Source organism: Elephas maximus, chromosome 19 (assembly GCF_024166365.1).
Source record: "Elephas maximus indicus isolate mEleMax1 chromosome 19, mEleMax1 primary haplotype, whole genome shotgun sequence".
Classification (NCBI taxonomy): Eukaryota; Metazoa; Chordata; class Mammalia; order Proboscidea; family Elephantidae; genus Elephas; species Elephas maximus.
In genome coordinates, this window is record NC_064837.1 from 50,034,874 (window position 1) to 50,059,601 (window position 24,728).

Genomic DNA, 24,728 nt, shown 5'->3' on the forward strand with positions numbered 1-24,728 from the left:
TTGTGAGGTTTACTTCTGCTTTTTCCAATCCCCTGTATGTCTTTTCTCCTTCTCCTTCCTCTTCACTTTCTCCTTTTCCTCCTCCTCCTCCTCCTCCTCCTTCCTCTCCTTCTCCTTCTCCTCTTCTTCCTCCTACTCCTCCTTCACCTCCTTCTTCTACTGCCTTGTCGCCCTGGTTCCCCAGTCCAATGTTGAGTAGACCTGGTGCAAACCTGACTTTCTTGCCTTGTTGTTGATCGTACAGGAAAGATATTCAGTCTTTCACCATGAGGTATGTCAACTCTAGATTTTCTTAGCTGCCCGTTATCGGGTAGACGTTCCATTTTACTCCAAACTTGGTTGTTTTTTAAATCATGAATTGGTGTTGAATTTCGTCAAATGCTTTTTCTATACCCCTCGAGATGAGCAAGGAGCCCCGGTGGCACAACACTTAGGTGCTTGGGCTGCTAACCACAAGGTTGGCAGTTCGAACCCGCCCAGCAGCTCCTTGGGAGAACGACCTGGCAAACCGCTCTCATAAAGATGATAGCCTAGGAAAGCCTATGGGGCAGTTCTCTGTCACATGGGGTCGGTTATGAGTCGAAATCGACTGGATGTCACCTAACGACAGCAATAACAACTGTGAGGTAATTTCTTCCTTTTTAGTCTGTTAACGTAGTGCATTACATTGATCTTAAAAGTTAAAGTAACTTCGGACCGAATCCTGGTTTCGGGTCCGGCATGTCAACGGCTCTGAACCACCAGTCCTGTCCTCACCACAAGAAAAAACTGAAAAAGTGAACATCAACGACTCGTTTTACACCCATCAGGGAATAGAGTTCGCGGGGCAAATTATCGTCCAGAAAACCGGAGAGGCACACACGCCAATACAAAGAATCACCGCTGCCTCTGGGCCTAACATCGGGGCTTTGCCAGGGATTACAGCTTGAGAGAACATCAGTTCCTTTGACCTGGTACGTGATGGCCGGCTTTCAACAAAAGATTGCGAGGGAAAAACAAAACAAAACAGTCCAAAGAGACAGGGCAGGCATCAGAAACAGAGTCCGATATTGCAGATTTGGGCAATATCAGATCGAGATTTATAATAACTATGATTAATACGCTCTAATGGAAATGTCAGCAGAGAGGCCGAAACTCTAAGTATCAAGAGAAAATCTAGAAAGAAAGACAAAACAAAACCTTGTAACAGGGATGAAGAATGTTCATCCGTAGACCGGACATGGCTGAGGAAAGAATCAGTGAGCGTGGAGACATGTCAATAGAAACTCCCCAAACGGAAAAGTAAGCAGAAGAAAAGACTGAGGAAAAAGAGGAGCATCCAGGAACTGTGGGACAACCACAAGTGACGTAACAAACGAGCCATGGAAAGACCGGAAGGAGAAGAAAGAGAGAACGGAACAGAAGAGATACGTGATGGAATGTCACGTAATGTAATAACGTAATAATGGCTGATACCTGTCCAGAACTGTCCGCAGGGACCAAAGCATAGGGGGCTGAGAGAACACCGAGCAGGAGAAACAAAACCAGAACAAAACCAATCAAAAGCCTAAACCTAGGCACATCACATTCCATTCAAACTGCAGAAAATTGAAGGTAAAATCTTGAAAGAAGCCAAAACACAAACAAACAAACGAAAAGCCACCTTAGCTATAAAGGAACAAGGGTAAGAGTTACATCAGACTTCTCTTCATAAACCGTGCAAGCGAGGAGAGAGTGGAGTGACATATTTAAAGTCTTGAAAGGAAAGACAGCAACCTAGAATTCTGTGCCCCAGGATTTAAAGACTTTCCCAGTCAAACACAACTTGCGGGAATTGTTGGCACTAGACCCGCCCTGCAAGAAATGCTAAAAGGAGTTCTTCAGGGAGAAGGAAAATTACATAGATCCGAGACTCGGATGGACAGAAAGAAAGGAAGAGCGTTCGAGAAGAAATAACATGAGGGTAAAACCGAATATTCTATTTTTTCTTGTGCTTAACCGATCTCGCATAACCATTTATTTAAAATAATAATAGTAGCAACGCTCTACTGGATGATGATAGCTTATGGATAAGTGAGATGTATGACAGCAATGTTAGGAGGGACGGGGGCGCGGTGGGTGTTCTCTTTCTCTCTGCGGTGGTCCTCAACGTCCATCTTCCCTGACTGCCCCCGACCCCAGCTTGGAGTTCAGCTTCGAGTGGCATACCACCCACTCCCTCACCTCCTTCCCGCCATCGGTCCAGCCGCGGGTCTCCCGTCCTACTGCGCACCCGCTCATTCCTTGGGGATTTTAGCTCCCGGCTCACTGTCTCTCGCCGACTTACTCCTGTCGCGATTCCCGGTGATGGCAACACCCGCGCAGATGATCCTTCCAACACCCTGGCCTGATCTCAGCTCCTTAACCTTGACCCCCATACTCTAATCTACGGCCCGTGTTCAGATTTCGCCAATCATCTCAACAGAGCCCCTTACTGCCATTTGTTTTCCTGGCCCAGGAGCCAGTCCGGGATCACTTGTTGCGTTTGGTTGGCATGTCCCTCTAAGTCTCTGTGGGGCGGAGGCTTTAAGTTTGCCCAAAGCATTTGGTCTTTATCCTTGGTCCCTGAGAGATGATAGCCTCTAAAACGTTGGGACTGTGCCCCAGTGAGTGAAGTGTCTTGGATGAGGGCTCCAGACCACACCACCTAATGAGGTGCCTCTTTGGTGGGGGTTGGCCAGGCCAGAAGGACTCAGTTGACTGCAGGGCGGGGGGTGGGGGAGGGGGGTGGGGGGGTGGGGAGGCACGATTCAATCAATCCTGCCCGCTTAATGAGGCTTCGATAAAGGCTCTGGACTCGGAAGCTCCCCGGGCTTCCCGGTTGATGAAAGGCATCCATGCAGGGGCGAGGGTAGCGCATCCCTTTTTGGCACGTGGAAGCTCCGCGTTGGGAACGCTCCCAGGCCTCAGGCTCTGCGTCTCTTCATTTGTATCCTTTTTGCTGTAATAGAACTGTAATCCTAAGCAGAGCGCTTTCCCGAGTTCTGTGAGTCGTTGTAGCAAATTACCAAACCTGAGGGAGTAGTGGGAGCTAGCAGGCCGGAAGTGAGAGGGAGCCCTGGGGCCCCCGGAGCTTACCGCTTGGCATCCCGACCCGGGGTAGTGGGAAAACTCCCAATTTGTAGCGGGCAGGTCAGCCTCAGCCACCCCGGCCTCCCACGCTCTTCCTCGGGAACCTCCTTAGGGCGTCTGAACTGGTGGCTCCTTGTGCCTGGAATGCTCCTCCCCTCGCAGAAGAGGACTGGATTTACCGCGAAGCTGTGTCCTCCCCACGGAGGGCCCCGTACCCAGGAGTCGCCGGTCCACCCGGTGAACCTGTCATCGCCTGCATTGCCCGGGGGACTGTACTCTGGCGGCGCCCACCAAGAAGAAAAGAAGAAAATTAATGGTAAATAAATCCTCATCATCATAAAAGAGAGGGAGGGAGAGAGAGAAGGTGAAATCGAGATACATGTGTGTACACTTATCCGTATATGTCTATATACATACATGTGTGGAGGTGGCATACGGTTAGGAGGACACTGTGAAACCCTTTCAGCGTAGCTGTGCGTTTAAGGATTTGAAAGAAAAACCTCATAGAGCGGTTTGCGTCTTGCTCGTCCTGGGCTTTTCCTCCTTTTTCCCAGGGCGACGCGGCTGAAGGAGCTGTCCCACCCCATCCTCTCTGTTGATTTACGTGCGGCTGGGTTTGGGTTTGGGTTTGGGTTTGGGTTTGGGTTCCAAGGCGAGGGGGCGGTCCCGCCGAGCCGGAGAAGGCCCGTGTGGGCGGTTCATGCAAATGAGAAATGTCTGTTTCGCCCGGAAGCTAGGGGAGCTGGAAAGTTAAAAGGTGCAAAAGGCCCCAATAAGTATCAACCTGCCAAGCCACGTATTCGTTGAGGTTCTGACAGCAGCACGCTGGCAAAAGTAGGAGAGCGGGTGAGTCCTGGGTTGAGGCTGTGTGTGCTCACCGTGAGCTGAAGATGTGTGAGGGGAGCAGTGCCCCGGCGAGGGGGGCGGAGGCCGGCATCGCTTCTCGGCCTTTTGGCTAAGATCAAGTGTAGTATCTGTTCTTATCAGTTTAATATCTGATACGTCCTCTATCCGAGGACAATATATTAAATGGATTTTTGGAGCTGGGAGGTGAAATAGGAGCTTGCTCCGTCCACTCCACGCATCGACCTGGTATTGCAGTACCTCCAGGAACGGTGCACCCCCCTCCGGGGACCACAACCGGCGGTCTAACAGCAGCAGGAATGGCGCGCTTCTCCTTGTCTTTTGCGACCAAGGATAAAGACCAAATGCTTTGGGCAAAGTTAAAGCCTCCGCCCCACAGAGACTTAGAGGGACATGCCAACCAAACGCAACAAGTGATCCCGGACTGGCTCCTGGGCCAGGAAAACAAATGGCAGTAAGGGGCTCTGTTGAGATGATTGGCGAAATCTGAACACGGGCCGTAGATTAGAGTATGGGGGTCAAGGTTAAGGAGCTGAGATCAGGCCAGGGTGTTGGAAGGATCATCTGCGCGGGTGTTGCCATCACCGGGAATCGCGACAGGAGTAAGTCGGCGAGAGACAGTGAGCCGGGAGCTAAAATCCCCAAGGAATGAGCGGGTGCGCAGTAGGACGGGAGACCCGCGGCTGGACCGATGGCGGGAAGGAGGTGAGGGAGTGGGTGGTATGCCACTCGAAGCTGAACTCCAAGCTGGGGTCGGGGGCAGTCAGGGAAGATGGACGTTGAGGACCACCGCAGAGAGAAAGAGAACACCCACCGCGCCCCCGTCCCTCCTAACATTGCTGTCATACATCTCACTTATCCATAAGCTATCATCATCCAGTAGAGCGTTGCTACTATTATTATTTTAAATAAATGGTTATGCGAGATCGGTTAAGCACAAGAAAAAATAGAATATTCGGTTTTACCCTCATGTTATTTCTTCTCGAACGCTCTTCCTTTCTTTCTGTCCATCCGAGTCTCGGATCTATGTAATTTTCCTTCTCCCTGAAGAACTCCTTTTAGCATTTCTTGCAGGGCGGGTCTAGTGCCAACAATTCCCGCAAGTTGTGTTTGACTGGGAAAGTCTTTAAATCCTGGGGCACAGAATTCTAGGTTGCTGTCTTTCCTTTCAAGACTTTAAATATGTCACTCCACTCTCTCCTCGCTTGCACGGTTTATGAAGAGAAGTCTGATGTAACTCTTACCCTTGTTCCTTTATAGCTAAGGTGGCTTTTCGTTTGTTTGTTTGTGTTTTGGCTTCTTTCAAGATTTTACCTTCAATTTTCTGCAGTTTGAATGGAATGTGATGTGCCTAGGTTTAGGCTTTTGATTGGTTTTGTTCTGGTTTTGTTTCTCCTGCTCGGTGTTCTCTCAGCCCCCTATGCTTTGGTCCCTGCGGACAGTTCTGGACAGGTATCAGCCATTATTACGTTATTACATTACGTGACATTCCATCACGTATCTCTTCTGTTCCGTTCTCTCTTTCTTCTCCTTCCGGTCTTTCCATGGCTCGTTTGTTACGTCACTTGTGGTTGTCCCACAGTTCCTGGATGCTCCTCTTTTTCCTCAGTCTTTTCTTCTGCTTACTTTTCCGTTTGGGGAGTTTCTATTGACATGTCTCCACGCTCACTGATTCTTTCCTCAGCCATGTCCGGTCTACGGATGAACATTCTTCATCCCTGTTACAAGGTTTTGTTTTGTCTTTCTTTCTAGATTTTCTCTTGATACTTAGAGTTTCGGCCTCTCTGCTGACATTTCCATTAGAGCGTATTAATCATAGTTATTATAAATCTCGATCTGATATTGCCCAAATCTGCAATATCGGACTCTGTTTCTGATGCCTGCCCTGTCTCTTTGGACTGTTTTGTTTTGTTTTTCCCTCGCAATCTTTTGTTGAAAGCCGGCCATCACGTACCAGGTCAAAGGAACTGATGTTCTCTCAAGCTGTAATCCCTGGCAAAGCCCCGATGTTAGGCCCAGAGGCAGCGGTGATTCTTTGTATTGGCGTGTGTGCCTCTCCGGTTTTCTGGACGATAATTTGCCCCGCGAACTCTATTCCCTGATGGGTGTAAAACGAGTCGTTGATGTTCACTTTTTCAGTTTTTTCTTGTGGTGAGGACAGGACTGGTGGTTCAGAGCCGTTGACATGCCGGACCCGAAACCAGGATTCGGTCCGAAGTTACTTTAACTTTTAAGATCAATGTAATGCACTACGTTAACAGACTAAAAAGGAAGAAATTACCTCACAGTTGTTATTGCTGTCGTTAGGTGACATCCAGTCGATTTCGACTCATAACCGACCCCATGTGACAGAGAACTGCCCCATAGGCTTTCCTAGGCTATCATCTTTATGAGAGCGGTTTGCCAGGTCGTTCTCCCAAGGAGCTGCTGGGCGGGTTCGAACTGCCAACCTTGTGGTTAGCAGCCCAAGCACCTAAGTGTTGTGCCACCGGGGCTCCTTGCTCATCTCGAGGGGTATAGAAAAAGCATTTGACGAAATTCAACACCAATTCATGATTTAAAAAACAACCAAGTTTGGAGTAAAATGGAACGTCTACCCGATAACGGGCAGCTAAGAAAATCTAGAGTTGACATACCTCATGGTGAAAGACTGAATATCTTTCCTGTACGATCAACAACAAGGCAAGAAAGTCAGGTTTGCACCAGGTCTACTCAACATTGGACTGGGGAACCAGGGCGACAAGGCAGTAGAAGAAGGAGGTGAAGGAGGAGTAGGAGGAAGAAGAGGAGAAGGAGAAGGAGAGGAAGGAGGAGGAGGAGGAGGAGGAGGAAAAGGAGAAAGTGAAGAGGAAGGAGAAGGAGAAAAGACATACAGGGGATTGGAAAAAGCAGAAGTAAACCTCACAATACCCTCAAGGTAAATAACTTCACAAGAAAAACATGTGCAAAACTTTTACAACCGCCTTGTACGAATACACCACGTTTCGTTTTTTTCCCGTTCATCCGTTGACGGATGTGTTGGCTGTTTCCGCCTTTGGGCTATTTTGAAAACTGTTGCAATGAGCAAGTTTAGCTCCTGTGTGGTCTTATGCCTTCACTGGATTCTCTGGGTGGTGCAAATGCTTAACTGCTTGCTGCTAGCGGGAACCTGGAGGTTCACGCCCACCCAGAGGCAGCTTTCATAACAATAAACAGCCTAGGCAACCCTACGGGGGGTGGGGGGGAGGGGCAGCTCTGACTCCAGGGCACCTAACAACTACAATAGGCAGAAGAGCTGGCGAAGGGGCGGGTGTTCAAGGCAAAAGAAAGCGCCTGAGCAAAGTCAGGGAAGGGAGAAGAAAAAGCAGGGTGTGTTTGCAAGGCGGGATTCCCCGGGCGGTGCAAAGCACTCGACGACGGCTAACCTAAAGGTTGGAGGTCGGAGTCCACCCAGAGGCACCTCGGAAGAAAGGCCTGGTGGTGGTCCGCCTCCAAAGGGTGAGTCATCGAAACGCCCGTGGAGCACAGTTCTACCCGGACACAGGTGGGGTTGTCATGGGGCTGGGATCGATTCAACGGCAACAACTGGTTGGCTGGTATATATACCTAGGAGGGGAAGCGCTGGGTCATACGGTGACTCCATGTTTGTTTGAGTGTCTGAGGAACCGCCGGGCTTCTCCAAAGCAACTGGAACGAACGTGGTGGTACGCTCCCCCCAGCAACGGACGAGGGTTGCACTTTCTGTGCGTTCTCATCAAAACGCGCCCTACCTCTTTGTTTTACGCCTTCGTCGCTGGAGTCTAGGGTTTACAGCATCCGTCTCTAACTTATCTCCAGCATTAAAAGCAAAAAACCAAACCCACTGCCCTCGACTCGATTCCGACTCACAGCGACCCTATAGGACAGAGTAGAACCGCCCCACAGAGTTTCCAAGGAGCGCCTGGCGGATTCCAACTGCCGACCTTTTGGTCAGCAGCCATAGCACTTAACCACTACGCCACCGGGGTTTCCAGCATTACCACCAACTAATACCATCCGACTTGATTAAAAAAACGAAGACAAAACCCAAACCAAACCCGCTGCCATCGAGCCGATTCCAACCCACAGCGACCCTACGGGACAGAGCAGAACTGCCCCGTAGAGTTGCCAAGGAGGGCCCGGCGGATGGGAACTGCCGAGCTTTTGGTGAACAGCCGCAGTGCTTAACCACTAGGCCCCCAGGGTTTCCACTTGGTATATAGAGTGCCAGTGTAACCGTTATACCACTGGAGGTACTCGCACGCTCCCCCCTCTGGTCCTTCGCGCTCTCTGTCACTCATACATCTCGTTACACGTATGCACGTGCAATACAAAAGTGTGCCTGTTGTACGTTGTTGTTGCTCTTAGGTGCCATCCGGTCGGTTCCGACTCATAGCGACCCTACGTACGGCGCCATCCCCCCAATCGTCGTTGTGCTTAAGCCACTGCGTCGATCCACCTCACTGAGGGTCTTCCCTCTTTTTCGCTGACCCTCTCTACTTTACCAAGCATGGCGCCCTTCTCCAGGGACTGATCCCTCCTGACGACGCGTCCGAAGTATGTGTGTGGGCGCCGTCCTTGCTTCCAGGAGCATGCTGGTTGTACTTCTTCCAAGACAGGTGCGTTGGTTCTTTTGGCAGTCCACGGTAGTAGTATCGCCAGTATTCTTCTCCGACACGAAAATCCCAAGGCGTCAATTCTCCTTTCGGTCTTCTTTATTCGTCGTCCAGCTTTCGCATGCGTAGGAGGCGATTGCAAAGACCACGGCTTGGGTCAGGCGCACCTCAGTCTCCAAGGCGACGCCTTGGCTTTTCAGCACTTTAAAGAGGCCTTTTGCAGCACATTCGCCCAACGCAAGGCGTCTTTTGGCTTCCTGACTGCTGCCTCCGTGGGTGTTGAGCCTGTTGTATAGGTGTGCGACGTATGTATTCTAAGCTCACGAATAGGCCGTACCCGGGTTGATGTGCAGGGCCAGCCCTGAGCCCCGGTGGCAGCGTCCACTTGATGTCCCTGTGCACACGTGGTCAGAGCCCACTAGGGCCAGAGGAGGCGGCGCTTTCCAAAGCGGTGAAACACCGAATTTTCTGCAGCGGGGTGGGTGGACCCCAGGGGGGGCCTGAGCGGCAAACCCTCCCGGTAGGCTTTTCAGAGGTGTGGCAGACGTGAGGACCCGAGCTGGTGTCGCCGGCGAAGAGGAGACATTACTCCGTAAGGCGCCCCGGATAGAAGACGCGGGCGCCACATAAACGCAAAAGACAAGGAGAAGCGCGCCATTTCTGCTGCTGTTAGACCGCCGGTTGTGGTCCCCGGAGGGGGGTGCACCGTTCCTGGAGGTACTGCAATACCAGGTCGATGCGTGGAGTGGACGGAGCAAGCTCCTATTCCACCTCCCAGCTCCAAAAATCCATTTAATATATTGTCCTCGGATAGAGGACGTATCAGATATTAAACTGATAAGAACAGATACTACACTTGATCTTAGCCAAAAGGCCGAGAAGCGATGCCGGCCTCCGCCCCCCTCGCCGGGGCACTGCTCCCCTCACACATCTTCAGCTCACGGTGAGCACACACAGCCTCAACCCAGGACTCACCCGCTCTCCTACTTTTGCCAGCGTGCTGCTGTCAGAACCTCAACGAATACGTGGCTTGGCAGGTTGATACTTATTGGGGCCTTTTGCACCTTTTAACTTTCCAGCTCCCCTAGCTTCCGGGCGAAACAGACATTTCTCATTTGCATGAACCGCCCACACGGGCCTTCTCCGGCTCGGCGGGACCGCCCCCTCGCCTTGGAACCCAAACCCAAACCCAAACCCAAACCCAAACCCAGCCGCACGTAAATCAACAGAGAGGATGGGGTGGGACAGCTCCTTCAGCCGCGTCGCCCTGGGAAAAAGGAGGAAAAGCCCAGGACGAGCAAGACGCAAACCGCTCTATGAGGTTTTTCTTTCAAATCCTTAAACGCACAGCTACGCTGAAAGGGTTTCACAGTGTCCTCCTAACCGTATGCCACCTCCACACATGTATGTATATAGACATATACGGATAAGTGTACACACATGTATCTCGATTTCACCTTCTCTCTCTCCCTCCCTCTCTTTTATGATGATGAGGATTTATTTACCATTAATTTTCTTCTTTTCTTCTTGGTGGGCGCCGCCAGAGTACAGTCCCCCGGGCAATGCAGGCGATGACAGGTTCACCGGGTGGACCGGCGACTCCTGGGTACGGGGCCCTCCGTGGGGAGGACACAGCTTCGCGGTAAATCCAGTCCTCTTCTGCGAGGGGAGGAGCATTCCAGGCACAAGGAGCCACCAGTTCAGACGCCCTAAGGAGGTTCCCGAGGAAGAGCGTGGGAGGCCGGGGTGGCTGAGGCTGACCTGCCCGCTACAAATTGGGAGTTTTCCCACTACCCCGGGTCGGGATGCCAAGCGGTAAGCTCCGGGGGCCCCAGGGCTCCCTCTCACTTCCGGCCTGCTAGCTCCCACTACTCCCTCAGGTTTGGTAATTTGCTACAACGACTCACAGAACTCGGGAAAGCGCTCTGCTTAGGATTACAGTTCTATTACAGCAAAAAGGATACAAATGAAGAGACGCAGAGCCTGAGGCCTGGGAGCGTTCCCAACGCGGAGCTTCCACGTGCCAAAAAGGGATGCGCTACCCTCGCCCCTGCATGGATGCCTTTCATCAACCGGGAAGCCCGGGGAGCTTCCGAGTCCAGAGCCTTTATCGAAGCCTCATTAAGCGGGCAGGATTGATTGAATCGTGCCTCCCCACCCCCCCACCCCCCCTCCCCCACCCCCCGCCCTGCAGTCAACTGAGTCCTTCTGGCCTGGCCAACCCCCACCAAAGAGGCACCTCATTAGGTGGTGTGGTCTGGAGCCCTCATCCAAGACACTTCACTCACTGGGGCACAGTCCCAACGTTTTAGAGGCTATCATCTCTCAGGGACCAAGGATAAAGACCAAATGCTTTGGGCAAACTTAAAGCCTCCGCCCCACAGAGACTTAGAGGGACATGCCAACCAAACGCAACAAGTGATCCCGGACTGGCTCCTGGGCCAGGAAAACAAATGGCAGTAAGGGGCTCTGTTGAGATGATTGGCGAAATCTGAACACGGGCCGTAGATTAGAGTATGGGGGTCAAGGTTAAGGAGCTGAGATCAGGCCAGGGTGTTGGAAGGATCATCTGCGCGGGTGTTGCCATCACCGGGAATCGCGACAGGAGTAAGTCGGCGAGAGACAGTGAGCCGGGAGCTAAAATCCCCAAGGAATGAGCGGGTGCGCAGTAGGACGGGAGACCCGCGGCTGGACCGATGGCGGGAAGGAGGTGAGGGAGTGGGTGGTATGCCACTCGAAGCTGAACTCCAAGCTGGGGTCGGGGGCAGTCAGGGAAGATGGACGTTGAGGACCACCGCAGAGAGAAAGAGAACACCCACCGCGCCCCCGTCCCTCCTAACATTGCTGTCATACATCTCACTTATCCATAAGCTATCATCATCCAGTAGAGCGTTGCTACTATTATTATTTTAAATAAATGGTTATGCGAGATCGGTTAAGCACAAGAAAAAATAGAATATTCGGTTTTACCCTCATGTTATTTCTTCTCGAACGCTCTTCCTTTCTTTCTGTCCATCTGAGTCTCGGATCTATGTAATTTTCCTTCTCCCTGAAGAACTCCTTTTAGCATTTCTTGCAGGGCGGGTCTAGTGCCAACAATTCCCGCAAGTTGTGTTTGACTGGGAAAGTCTTTAAATCCTGGGGCACAGAATTCTAGGTTGCTGTCTTTCCTTTCAAGACTTTAAATATGTCACTCCACTCTCTCCTCGCTTGCACGGTTTATGAAGAGAAGTCTGATGTAACTCTTACCCTTGTTCCTTTATAGCTAAGGTGGCTTTTCGTTTGTTTGTTTGTGTTTTGGCTTCTTTCAAGATTTTACCTTCAATTTTCTGCAGTTTGAATGGAATGTGATGTGCCTAGGTTTAGGCTTTTGATTGGTTTTGTTCTGGTTTTGTTTCTCCTGCTCGGTGTTCTCTCAGCCCCCTATGCTTTGGTCCCTGCGGACAGTTCTGGACAGGTATCAGCCATTATTACGTTATTACATTACGTGACATTCCATCACGTATCTCTTCTGTTCCGTTCTCTCTTTCTTCTCCTTCCGGTCTTTCCATGGCTCGTTTGTTACGTCACTTGTGGTTGTCCCACAGTTCCTGGATGCTCCTCTTTTTCCTCAGTCTTTTCTTCTGCTTACTTTTCCGTTTGGGGAGTTTCTATTGACATGTCTCCACGCTCACTGATTCTTTCCTCAGCCATGTCCGGTCTACGGATGAACATTCTTCATCCCTGTTACAAGGTTTTGTTTTGTCTTTCTTTCTAGATTTTCTCTTGATACTTAGAGTTTCGGCCTCTCTGCTGACATTTCCATTAGAGCGTATTAATCATAGTTATTATAAATCTCGATCTGATATTGCCCAAATCTGCAATATCGGACTCTGTTTCTGATGCCTGCCCTGTCTCTTTGGACTGTTTTGTTTTGTTTTTCCCTCGCAATCTTTTGTTGAAAGCCGGCCATCACGTACCAGGTCAAAGGAACTGATGTTCTCTCAAGCTGTAATCCCTGGCAAAGCCCCGATGTTAGGCCCAGAGGCAGCGGTGATTCTTTGTATTGGCGTGTGTGCCTCTCCGGTTTTCTGGACGATAATTTGCCCCGCGAACTCTATTCCCTGATGGGTGTAAAACGAGTCGTTGATGTTCACTTTTTCAGTTTTTTCTTGTGGTGAGGACAGGACTGGTGGTTCAGAGCCGTTGACATGCCGGACCCGAAACCAGGATTCGGTCCGAAGTTACTTTAACTTTTAAGATCAATGTAATGCACTACGTTAACAGACTAAAAAGGAAGAAATTACCTCACAGTTGTTATTGCTGTCGTTAGGTGACATCCAGTCGATTTCGACTCATAACCGACCCCATGTGACAGAGAACTGCCCCATAGGCTTTCCTAGGCTATCATCTTTATGAGAGCGGTTTGCCAGGTCGTTCTCCCAAGGAGCTGCTGGGCGGGTTCGAACTGCCAACCTTGTGGTTAGCAGCCCAAGCACCTAAGTGTTGTGCCACCGGGGCTCCTTGCTCATCTCGAGGGGTATAGAAAAAGCATTTGACGAAATTCAACACCAATTCATGATTTAAAAAACAACCAAGTTTGGAGTAAAATGGAACGTCTACCCGATAACGGGCAGCTAAGAAAATCTAGAGTTGACATACCTCATGGTGAAAGACTGAATATCTTTCCTGTACGATCAACAACAAGGCAAGAAAGTCAGGTTTGCACCAGGTCTACTCAACATTGGACTGGGGAACCAGGGCGACAAGGCAGTAGAAGAAGGAGGTGAAGGAGGAGTAGGAGGAAGAAGAGGAGAAGGAGAAGGAGAGGAAGGAGGAGGAGGAGGAGGAGGAAAAGGAGAAAGTGAAGAGGAAGGAGAAGGAGAAAAGACATACAGGGGATTGGAAAAAGCAGAAGTAAACCTCACAATACCCTCAAGGTAAATAACTTCACAAGAAAAACATGTGCAAAACTTTTACAACCGCCTTGTACGAATACACCACGTTTCGTTTTTTTCCCGTTCATCCGTTGACGGATGTGTTGGCTGTTTCCGCCTTTGGGCTATTTTGAAAACTGTTGCAATGAGCAAGTTTAGCTCCTGTGTGGTCTTATGCCTTCACTGGATTCTCTGGGTGGTGCAAATGCTTAACTGCTTGCTGCTAGCGGGAACCTGGAGGTTCACGCCCACCCAGAGGCAGCTTTCATAACAATAAACAGCCTAGGCAACCCTACGGGGGGTGGGGGGGAGGGGCAGCTCTGACTCCAGGGCACCTAACAACTACAATAGGCAGAAGAGCTGGCGAAGGGGCGGGTGTTCAAGGCAAAAGAAAGCGCCTGAGCAAAGTCAGGGAAGGGAGAAGAAAAAGCAGGGTGTGTTTGCAAGGCGGGATTCCCCGGGCGGTGCAAAGCACTCGACGACGGCTAACCTAAAGGTTGGAGGTCGGAGTCCACCCAGAGGCACCTCGGAAGAAAGGCCTGGTGGTGGTCCGCCTCCAAAGGGTGAGTCATCGAAACGCCCGTGGAGCACAGTTCTACCCGGACACAGGTGGGGTTGTCATGGGGCTGGGATCGATTCAACGGCAACAACTGGTTGGCTGGTATATATACCTAGGAGGGGAAGCGCTGGGTCATACGGTGACTCCATGTTTGTTTGAGTGTCTGAGGAACCGCCGGGCTTCTCCAAAGCAACTGGAACGAACGTGGTGGTACGCTCCCCCCAGCAACGGACGAGGGTTGCACTTTCTGTGCGTTCTCATCAAAACGCGCCCTACCTCTTTGTTTTACGCCTTCGTCGCTGGAGTCTAGGGTTTACAGCATCCGTCTCTAACTTATCTCCAGCATTAAAAGCAAAAAACCAAACCCACTGCCCTCGACTCGATTCCGACTCACAGCGACCCTATAGGACAGAGTAGAACCGCCCCACAGAGTTTCCAAGGAGCGCCTGGCGGATTCCAACTGCCGACCTTTTGGTCAGCAGCCATAGCACTTAACCACTACGCCACCGGGGTTTCCAGCATTACCACCAACTAATACCATCCGACTTGATTAAAAAAACGAAGACAAAACCCAAACCAAACCCGCTGCCATCGAGCCGATTCCAACCCACAGCGACCCTACGGGACAGAGCAGAACTGCCCCGTAGAGTTGCCAAGGAGGGCCCGGCGGATGGGAACTGCCGAGCTTTTGGTGAACAGCCGCAGTGCTTAACCACTAGGCCCCCAGGGTTTCCACTTGGTATATAGAGTGCCAGTGTAACCGTTATACCACTGGAGGTACTCGCACGCTTCCCCCTCTGGTCCTTCGCGCTCTCTGTCACTCATACATCTCGTTACACGTATGCACGTGCAATACAAAAGTGTGCCTGTTGTACGTTGTTGTTGCTCTTAGGTGCCATCCGGTCGGTTCCGACTCATAGCGACCCTACGTACGGCGCCATCCCCCCAATCGTCGTTGTGCTTAAGCCACTGCGTCGATCCACCTCACTGAGGGTCTTCCCTCTTTTTCGCTGACCCTCTCTACTTTACCAAGCATGGCGCCCTTCTCCAGGGACTGATCCCTCCTGACGACGCGTCCGAAGTATGTGTGTGGGCGCCGTCCTTGCTTCCAGGAGCATGCTGGTTGTACTTCTTCCAAGACAGGTGCGTTGGTTCTTTTGGCAGTCCACGGTAGTAGTATCGCCAGTATTCTTCTCCTACACGAAAATCCCAAGGCGTCAATTCTCCTTTCGGTCTTCTTTATTCGTCGTCCAGCTTTCGCATGCGTAGGAGGCGATTGCAAAGACCACGGCTTGGGTCAGGCGCACCTCAGTCTCCAAGGCGACGCCTTGGCTTTTCAGCACTTTAAAGAGGCCTTTTGCAGCACATTCGCCCAACGCAAGGCGTCTTTTGGCTTCCTGACTGCTGCCTCCGTGGGTGTTGAGCCTGTTGTATAGGTGTGCGACGTATGTATTCTAAGCTCACGAATAGGCCGTACCCGGGTTGATGTGCAGGGCCAGCCCTGAGCCCCGGTGGCAGCGTCCACTTGATGTCCCTGTGCACACGTGGTCAGAGCCCACTAGGGCCAGAGGAGGCGGCGCTTTCCAAAGCGGTGAAACACCGAATTTTCTGCAGCGGGGTGGGTGGACCCCAGGGGGGGCCTGAGCGGCAAACCCTCCCGGTAGGCTTTTCAGAGGTGTGGCAGACGTGAGGACCCGAGCTGGTGTCGCCGGCGAAGAGGAGGAAGAGGAGACATTACTCCGTAAGGCGCCCCGGATAGAAGACGCGGGCGCCACATAAACGCAAAAGACAAGGAGAAGCGCGCCATTTCTGCTGCTGTTAGACCGCCGGTTGTGGTCCCCGGAGGGGGGTGCACCGTTCCTGGAGGTACTGCAATACCAGGTCGATGCGTGGAGTGGACGGAGCAAGCTCCTATTCCACCTCCCAGCTCCAAAAATCCATTTAATATATTGTCCTCGGATAGAGGACGTATCAGATATTAAACTGATAAGAACAGATACTACACTTGATCTTAGCCAAAAGGCCGAGAAGCGATGCCGGCCTCCGCCCCCCTCGCCGGGGCACTGCTCCCCTCACACATCTTCAGCTCACGGTGAGCACACACAGCCTCAACCCAGGACTCACCCGCTCTCCTACTTTTGCCAGCGTGCTGCTGTCAGAACCTCAACGAATACGTGGCTTGGCAGGTTGATACTTATTGGGGCCTTTTGCACCTTTTAACTTTCCAGCTCCCCTAGCTTCCGGGCGAAACAGACATTTCTCATTTGCATGAACCGCCCACACGGGCCTTCTCCGGCTCGGCGGGACCGCCCCCTCGCCTTGGAACCCAAACCCAAACCCAAACCCAAACCCAAACCCAGCCGCACGTAAATCAACAGAGAGGATGGGGTGGGACAGCTCCTTCAGCCGCGTCGCCCTGGGAAAAAGGAGGAAAAGCCCAGGACGAGCAAGACGCAAACCGCTCTATGAGGTTTTTCTTTCAAATCCTTAAACGCACAGCTACGCTGAAAGGGTTTCACAGTGTCCTCCTAACCGTATGCCACCTCCACACATGTATGTATATAGACATATACGGATAAGTGTACACACATGTATCTCGATTTCACCTTCTCTCTCTCCCTCCCTCTCTTTTATGATGATGAGGATTTATTTACCATTAATTTTCTTCTTTTCTTCTTGGTGGGCGCCGCCAGAGTACAGTCCCCCGGGCAATGCAGGCGATGACAGGTTCACCGGGTGGACCGGCGACTCCTGGGTACGGGGCCCTCCGTGGGGAGGACACAGCTTCGCGGTAAATCCAGTCCTCTTCTGCGAGGGGAGGAGCATTCCAGGCACAAGGAGCCACCAGTTCAGACGCCCTAAGGAGGTTCCCGAGGAAGAGCGTGGGAGGCCGGGGTGGCTGAGGCTGACCTGCCCGCTACAAATTGGGAGTTTTCCCACTACCCCGGGTCGGGATGCCAAGCGGTAAGCTCCGGGGGCCCCAGGGCTCCCTCTCACTTCCGGCCTGCTAGCTCCCACTACTCCCTCAGGTTTGGTAATTTGCTACAACGACTCACAGAACTCGGGAAAGCGCTCTGCTTAGGATTACAGTTCTATTACAGCAAAAAGGATACAAATGAAGAGACGCAGAGCCTGAGGCCTGGGAGCGTTCCCAACGCGGAGCTTCCACGTGCCAAAAAGGGATGCGCTACCCTCGCCCCTGCATGGATGCCTTTCATCAACCGGGAAGCCCGGGGAGCTTCCGAGTCCAGAGCCTTTATCGAAGCCTCATTAAGCGGGCAGGATTGATTGAATCGTGCCTCCCCACCCCCCCACCCCCCTCCCCCACCCCGCGCCCTGCAGTCAACTGAGTCCTTCTGGCCTGGCCAACCCCCACCAAAGAGGCACCTCATTAGGTGGTGTGGTCTGGAGCCCTCATCCAAGACACTTCACTCACTGGGGCACAGTCCCAACGTTTTAGAGGCTATCATCTCTCAGGGACCAAGGATAAAGACCAAATGCTTTGGGCAAAGTTAAAGCCTCCGCCCCACAGAGACTTAGAGGGACATGCCAACCAAACGCAACAAGTGATCCCGGACTGGCTCCTGGGCCAGGAAAACAAATGGCAGTAAGGGGCTCTGTTGAGATGATTGGCGAAATCTGAACACGGGCCGTAGATTAGAGTATGGGGGTCAAGGTTAAGGAGCTGAGATCAGGCCAGGGTGTTGGAAGGATCATCTGCGCGGGTGTTGCCATCACCGGGAATCGCGACAGGAGTAAGTCGGCGAGAGACAGTGAGCCGGGAGCTAAAATCCCCAAGGAATGAGCGGGTGCGCAGTAGGACGGGAGACCCGCGGCTGGACCGATGGCGGGAAGGAGGTGAGGGAGTGGGTGGTATGCCACTCGAAGCTGAACTCCAAGCTGGGGTCGGGGGCAGTCAGGGAAGATGGACGTTGAGGACCACCGCAGAGAGAAAGAGAACACCCACCGCGCCCCCGTCCCTCCTAACATTGCTGTCATACATCTCACTTATCCATAAGCTATCATCATCCAGTAGAGCGTTGCTACTATTATTATTTTAAATAAATGGTTATGCGAGATCGGTTAAGCACAAGAAAAAATAGAATATTCGGTTTTACCCTCATGTTATTTCTTCTCGAACGCTCTTCCTTTCTTTCTGTCCATCCGAGTCTCGGATCTATGTAATTTTCCTTCTCCCTGAAGAACTCCTTTTAGCATTTCTTGCAGGGCGGGTCTAGTGCCAACAATTCCCGCAAGTTGTGTTTGACTGGGAAAGTCTTTAAATCCTGGGGCACAGAATTCTAGGTTGCTGTCTTTCCTTTCAAGACTTTAAATATGTCACTCCACTCTCTCCTCGCTTGCACGGTTTATGAAGAGAAGTCTGATGTAACTCTTACCCTTGTTCCTTTATAGCTAAGGTGGCTTTTCGTTTGTTTGTTTGTGTTTTGGCTTCTTTCAAGATTTTACCTTCAATTTTCTGCAGTTTGAATGGAATGTGATGTGCCTAGGTTTAGGCTTTTGATTGGTTTTGTTCTGGTTTTGTTTCTCCTGCTCGGTGTTCTCTCAGCCCCCTATGCTTTGGTCCCTGCGGACAGTTCTGGACAGGTATCAGCCATTATTACGTTATTACATTACGTGACATTCCATCACGTATCTCTTCTGTTCCGTTCTCTCTTTCTTCTCCTTCCGGTCTTTCCATGGCTCGTTTGTTACGTCACTTGTGGTTGTCCCACAGTTCCTGGATGCTCCTCTTTTTCCTCAGTCTTTTCTTCTGCTTACTTTTCCGTTTGGGGAGTTTCTATTGACATGTCTCCACGCTCACTGATTCTTTCCTCAGCCATGTCCGGTCTACGGATGAACATTCTTCATCCCTGTTACAAGGTTTTGTTTTGTCTTTCTTTCTAGATTTTCTCTTGATACTTAGAGTTTCGGCCTCTCTGCTGACATTTCCATTAGAGCGTATTAATCATAGTTATTATAAATCTCGATCTGATATTGCCCAAATCTGCAATATCGGACTCTGTTTCTGATGCCTGCCCTGTCTCTTTGGACTGTTTTGTTTTGTTTTTCCCTCGCAATCTTTTGTTGAAAGCCGGCCATCACGTACCAGGTCAAAGGAACTGATGTTCTCTCAAGCTGTAATCCCTGGCAAAGCCCCGATGTTAGGCCCAGAGGCAGCGGTGATTCTTTGTATTGGCGTGTGTGCCTCTCCGGTTTTCTGGACGATAATTTGCCCCGCGAACTCTATTCCCTGATGGGTGTAAAACGAGTCGTTGATGTTCACTTTTTCAGTTTTTTCTTGTGGTGAGGACAGGACTGGTGGTTCAGAGCCGTTGACATGCCGGACCCGAAACCAGGATTCGGTCCGAAGTTACTTTAACTTTTAAGATCAATGTAATGCACTACGTTAACAGACTAAAAAGGAAGAAATTACCTCACAGTTGTTATTGCTGTCGTTAGGTGACATCCAGTCGATTTCGACTCATAACCGACCCCATGTGACAGAGAACTGCCCCATAGGCTTTCCTAGGCTATCATCTTTATGAGAGCGGTTTGCCAGGTCGTTCTCCCAAGGAGCTGCTGGGCGGGTTCGAACTGCCAACCTTGTGGTTAGCAGCCCAAGCACCTAAGTGTTGTGCCACCGGGGCTCCTTGCTCATCTCGAGGGGTATAGAAAAAGCATTTGACGAAATTCAACACCAATTCATGATTTAAAAAACAACCAAGTTTGGAGTAAAATGGAACGTCTACCCGATAACGGGCAGCTAAGAAAATCTAGAGTTGACATACCTCATGGTGAAAGACTGAATATCTTTCCTGTACGATCAACAACAAGGCAAGAAAGTCAGGTTTGCACCAGGTCTACTCAACATTGGACTGGGGAACCAGGGCGACAAGGCAGTAGAAGAAGGAGGTGAAGGAGGAGTAGGAGGAAGAAGAGGAGAAGGAGAAGGAGAGGAAGGAGGAGGAGGAGGAGGAGGAGGAAAAGGAGAAAGTGAAGAGGAAGGAGAAGGAGAAAAGACATACAGGGGATTGGAAAAAGCAGAAGTAAACCTCACAATACCCTCAAGGTAAATAACTTCACAAGAAAAACATGTGCAAAACTTTTACAACCGCCTTGTACGAATACACCACGTTTCGTTTTTTTCCCGTTCATCCGTTGACGGATGTGTTGGCTGTTTCCGCCTTTGGGCTATTTTGAAAACTGTTGCAATGAGCAAGTTTAGCTCCTGTGTGGTCTTATGCCTTCACTGGATTCTCTGGGTGGTGCAAATGCTTAACTGCTTGCTGCTAGCGGGAACCTGGAGGTTCACGCCCACCCAGAGGCAGCTTTCATAACAATAAACAGCCTAGGCAACCCTACGGGGGGTGGGGGGGAGGGGCAGCTCTGACTCCAGGGCACCTAACAACTACAATAGGCAGAAGAGCTGGCGAAGGGGCGGGTGTTCAAGGCAAAAGAAAGCGCCTGAGCAAAGTCAGGGAAGGGAGAAGAAAAAGCAGGGTGTGTTTGCAAGGCGGGATTCCCCGGGCGGTGCAAAGCACTCGACGACGGCTAACCTAAAGGTTGGAGGTCGGAGTCCACCCAGAGGCACCTCGGAAGAAAGGCCTGGCGGTGGTCCGCCTCCAAAGGGTGAGTCATCGAAACGCCCGTGGAGCACAGTTCTACCCGGACACAGGTGGGGTTGTCATGGGGCTGGGATCGATTCAACGGCAACAACTGGTTGGCTGGTATATATACCTAGGAGGGGAAGCGCTGGGTCATACGGTGACTCCATGTTTGTTTGAGTGTCTGAGGAACCGCCGGGCTTCTCCAAAGCAACTGGAACGAACGTGGTGGTACGCTCCCCCCAGCAACGGACGAGGGTTGCACTTTCTGTGCGTTCTCATCAAAACGCGCCCTACCTCTTTGTTTTACGCCTTCGTCGCTGGAGTCTAGGGTTTACAGCATCCGTCTCTAACTTATCTCCAGCATTAAAAGCAAAAAACCAAACCCACTGCCCTCGACTCGATTCCGACTCACAGCGACCCTATAGGACAGAGTAGAACCGCCCCACAGAGTTTCCAAGGAGCGCCTGGCGGATTCCAACTGCCGACCTTTTGGTCAGCAGCCATAGCACTTAACCACTACGCCACCGGGGTTTCCAGCATTACCACCAACTAATACCATCCGACTTGATTAAAAAAACGAAGACAAAACCCAAACCAAACCCGCTGCCATCGAGCCGATTCCAACCCACAGCGACCCTACGGGACAGAGCAGAACTGCCCCGTAGAGTTGCCAAGGAGGGCCCGGCGGATGGGAACTGCCGAGCTTTTGGTGAACAGCCGCAGTGCTTAACCACTAGGCCCCCAGGGTTTCCACTTGGTATATAGAGTGCCAGTGTAACCGTTATACCACTGGAGGTACTCGCACGCTTCCCCCTCTGGTCCTTCGCGCTCTCTGTCACTCATACATCTCGTTACACGTATGCACGTGCAATACAAAAGTGTGCCTGTTGTACGTTGTTGTTGCTCTTAGGTGCCATCCGGTCGGTTCCGACTCATAGCGACCCTACGTACGGCGCCATCCCCCCAATCGTCGTTGTGCTTAAGCCACTGCGTCGATCCACCTCACTGAGGGTCTTCCCTCTTTTTCGCTGACCCTCTCTACTTTACCAAGCATGGCGCCCTTCTCCAGGGACTGATCCCTCCTGACGACGCGTCCGAAGTATGTGTGTGGGCGCCGTCCTTGCTTCCAGGAGCATGCTGGTTGTACTTCTTCCAAGACAGGTGCGTTGGTTCTTTTGGCAGTCCACGGTAGTAGTATCGCCAGTATTCTTCTCCGACACGAAAATCCCAAGGCGTCAATTCTCCTTTCGGTCTTCTTTATTCGTCGTCCAGCTTTCGCATGCGTAGGAGGCGATTGCAAAGACCACGGCTTGGGTCAGGCGCACCTCAGTCTCCAAGGCGACGCCTTGGCTTTTCAGCACTTTAAAGAGGCCTTTTGCAGCACATTCGCCCAACGCAAGGCGTCTTTTGGCTTCCTGACTGCTGCCTCCGTGGGTGTTGAGCCTGTTGTATAGGTGTGCGACGTATGTATTCTAAGCTCACGAATAGGCCGTACCCGGGTTGATGTGCAGGGCCAGCCCTGAGCCCCGGTGGCAGCGTCCACTTGATGTCCCTGTGCACACGTGGTCAGAGCCCACTAGGGCCAGAGGAGGCGGCGCTTTCCAAAGCGGTGAAACACCGAATTTTCTGCAGCGGGGTGGGTGGACCCCGGGGGGGGCCTGAGCGGCAAACCCTCCCGGTAGGCTTTTCAGAGGTGTGGCAGACGTGAGGACCCGAGCTGGTGTCGCCGGCGAAGAGGAGACATTACTCCGTAAGGCGCCCCGGATAGAAGACGAGGGAGCCACATAAACGCAAAAGACAAGGAGAAGCGCGCCATTTCTGCTGCTGTTAGACCGCCGGTTGTGGTCCCCGGAGGGGGGTGCACCGTTCCTGGAGGTACTGCAATACCAGGTCGATGCGTGGAGTGGACGGAGCAAGCTCCTATTCCACCTCCCAGCTCCAAAAATCCATTTAATATATTGTCCTCGGATAGAGGACGTATCAGATATTAAACTGATAAGAACAGATACTACACTTGATCTTAGCCAAAAGGCCGAGAAGCGATGCCGGCCTCCGCCCCCCTCGCCGGGGCACTGCTCCCCTCACACATCTTCAGCTCACGGTGAGCACACACAGCCTCAACCCAGGACTCACCCGCTCTCCTACTTTTGCCAGCGTGCTGCTGTCAGAACCTCAACGAATACGTGGCTTGGCAGGTTGATACTTATTGGGGCCTTTTGCACCTTTTAACTTTCCAGCTCCCCTAGCTTCCGGGCGAAACAGACATTTCTCATTTGCATGAACCGCCCACACGGGCCTTCTCCGGCTCGGCGGGACCGCCCCCTCGCCTTGGAACCCAAACCCAAACCCAAACCCAAACCCAAACCCAGCCGCACGTAAATCAACAGAGAGGATGGGGTGGGACAGCTCCTTCAGCCGCGTCGCCCTGGGAAAAAGGAGGAAAAGCCCAGGACGAGCAAGACGCAAACCGCTCTATGAGGTTTTTCTTTCAAATCCTTAAACGCACAGCTACGCTGAAAGGGTTTCACAGTGTCCTCCTAACCGTATGCCACCTCCACACATGTATGTATATAGACATATACGGATAAGTGTACACACATGTATCTCGATTTCACCTTCTCTCTCTCCCTCCCTCTCTTTTATGATGATGAGGATTTATTTACCATTAATTTTCTTCTTTTCTTCTTGGTGGGCGCCGCCAGAGTACAGTCCCCCGGGCAATGCAGGCGATGACAGGTTCACCGGGTGGACCGGCGACTCCTGGGTACGGGGCCCTCCGTGGGGAGGACACAGCTTCGCGGTAAATCCAGTCCTCTTCTGCGAGGGGAGGAGCATTCCAGGCACAAGGAGCCACCAGTTCAGACGCCCTAAGGAGGTTCCCGAGGAAGAGCGTGGGAGGCCGGGGTGGCTGAGGCTGACCTGCCCGCTACAAATTGGGAGTTTTCCCACTACCCCGGGTCGGGATGCCAAGCGGTAAGCTCCGGGGGCCCCAGGGCTCCCTCTCACTTCCGGCCTGCTAGCTCCCACTACTCCCTCAGGTTTGGTAATTTGCTACAACGACTCACAGAACTCGGGAAAGCGCTCTGCTTAGGATTACAGTTCTATTACAGCAAAAAGGATACAAATGAAGAGACGCAGAGCCTGAGGCCTGGGAGCGTTCCCAACGCGGAGCTTCCACGTGCCAAAAAGGGATGCGCTACCCTCGCCCCTGCATGGATGCCTTTCATCAACCGGGAAGCCCGGGGAGCTTCCGAGTCCAGAGCCTTTATCGAAGCCTCATTAAGCGGGCAGGATTGATTGAATCGTGCCTCCCCACCCCCCCACCCCCCTCCCCCACCCCGCGCCCTGCAGTCAACTGAGTCCTTCTGGCCTGGCCAACCCCCACCAAAGAGGCACCTCATTAGGTGGTGTGGTCTGGAGCCCTCATCCAAGACACTTCACTCACTGGGGCACAGTCCCAACGTTTTAGAGGCTATCATCTCTCAGGGACCAAGGATAAAGACCAAATGCTTTGGGCAAACTTAAAGCCTCCGCCCCACAGAGACTTAGAGGGACATGCCAACCAAACGCAACAAGTGATCCCGGACTGGCTCCTGGGCCAGGAAAACAAATGGCAGTAAGGGGCTCTGTTGAGATGATTGGCGAAATCTGAACACGGGCCGTAGATTAGAGTATGGGGGTCAAGGTTAAGGAGCTGAGATCAGGCCAGGGTGTTGGAAGGATCATCTGCGCGGGTGTTGCCATCACCGGGAATCGCGACAGGAGTAAGTCGGCGAGAGACAGTGAGCCGGGAGCTAAAATCCCCAAGGAATGAGCGGGTGCGCAGTAGGACGGGAGACCCGCGGCTGGACCGATGGCGGGAAGGAGGTGAGGGAGTGGGTGGTATGCCACTCGAAGCTGAACTCCAAGCTGGGGTCGGGGGCAGTTCGGGAACATTGCCGTTGGTCTATGTGGACCACCGTGGAGGAGGAACAGTCCCCACTTTCCCTGCCAGAGGGAAATCAGTGGTGAGGTATTCCGATTCAGCTAGCACTTGATAATCTGAGGCTGCCGGAGTTCAATATCCTCAGATAGGAGA

The 24,728-nt window shown here is 52.0% G+C and overlaps 4 non-coding genes across 4 annotated transcripts; 1 reads left to right on the forward strand and 3 right to left on the reverse strand.

Annotated features, from left to right (window-relative positions):
* The first annotated feature begins 4,025 nt into the window (after window positions 1–4,025).
* LOC126063400 (U2 spliceosomal RNA) lies at window positions 4,026–4,216 on the forward strand. The gene has a single exon (XR_007514340.1). It is a non-coding gene; the product is annotated as a U2 spliceosomal RNA (small nuclear RNA).
* Window positions 4,217–9,262: 5,046 nt separating this feature from the next.
* LOC126063413 (U2 spliceosomal RNA) lies at window positions 9,263–9,453 on the reverse strand. The gene has a single exon (XR_007514353.1). It is a non-coding gene; the product is annotated as a U2 spliceosomal RNA (small nuclear RNA).
* A 6,433-nt stretch (window positions 9,454–15,886) lies between these two features.
* On the reverse strand, window positions 15,887–16,077 carry LOC126063414 (U2 spliceosomal RNA). The gene has a single exon (XR_007514354.1). It is a non-coding gene; the product is annotated as a U2 spliceosomal RNA (small nuclear RNA).
* A 6,426-nt stretch (window positions 16,078–22,503) lies between these two features.
* LOC126063415 (U2 spliceosomal RNA) lies at window positions 22,504–22,694 on the reverse strand. Its single transcript, XR_007514355.1, has one exon. It is a non-coding gene; the product is annotated as a U2 spliceosomal RNA (small nuclear RNA).
* Between the last annotated feature and the right edge of the window lie 2,034 nt (window positions 22,695–24,728).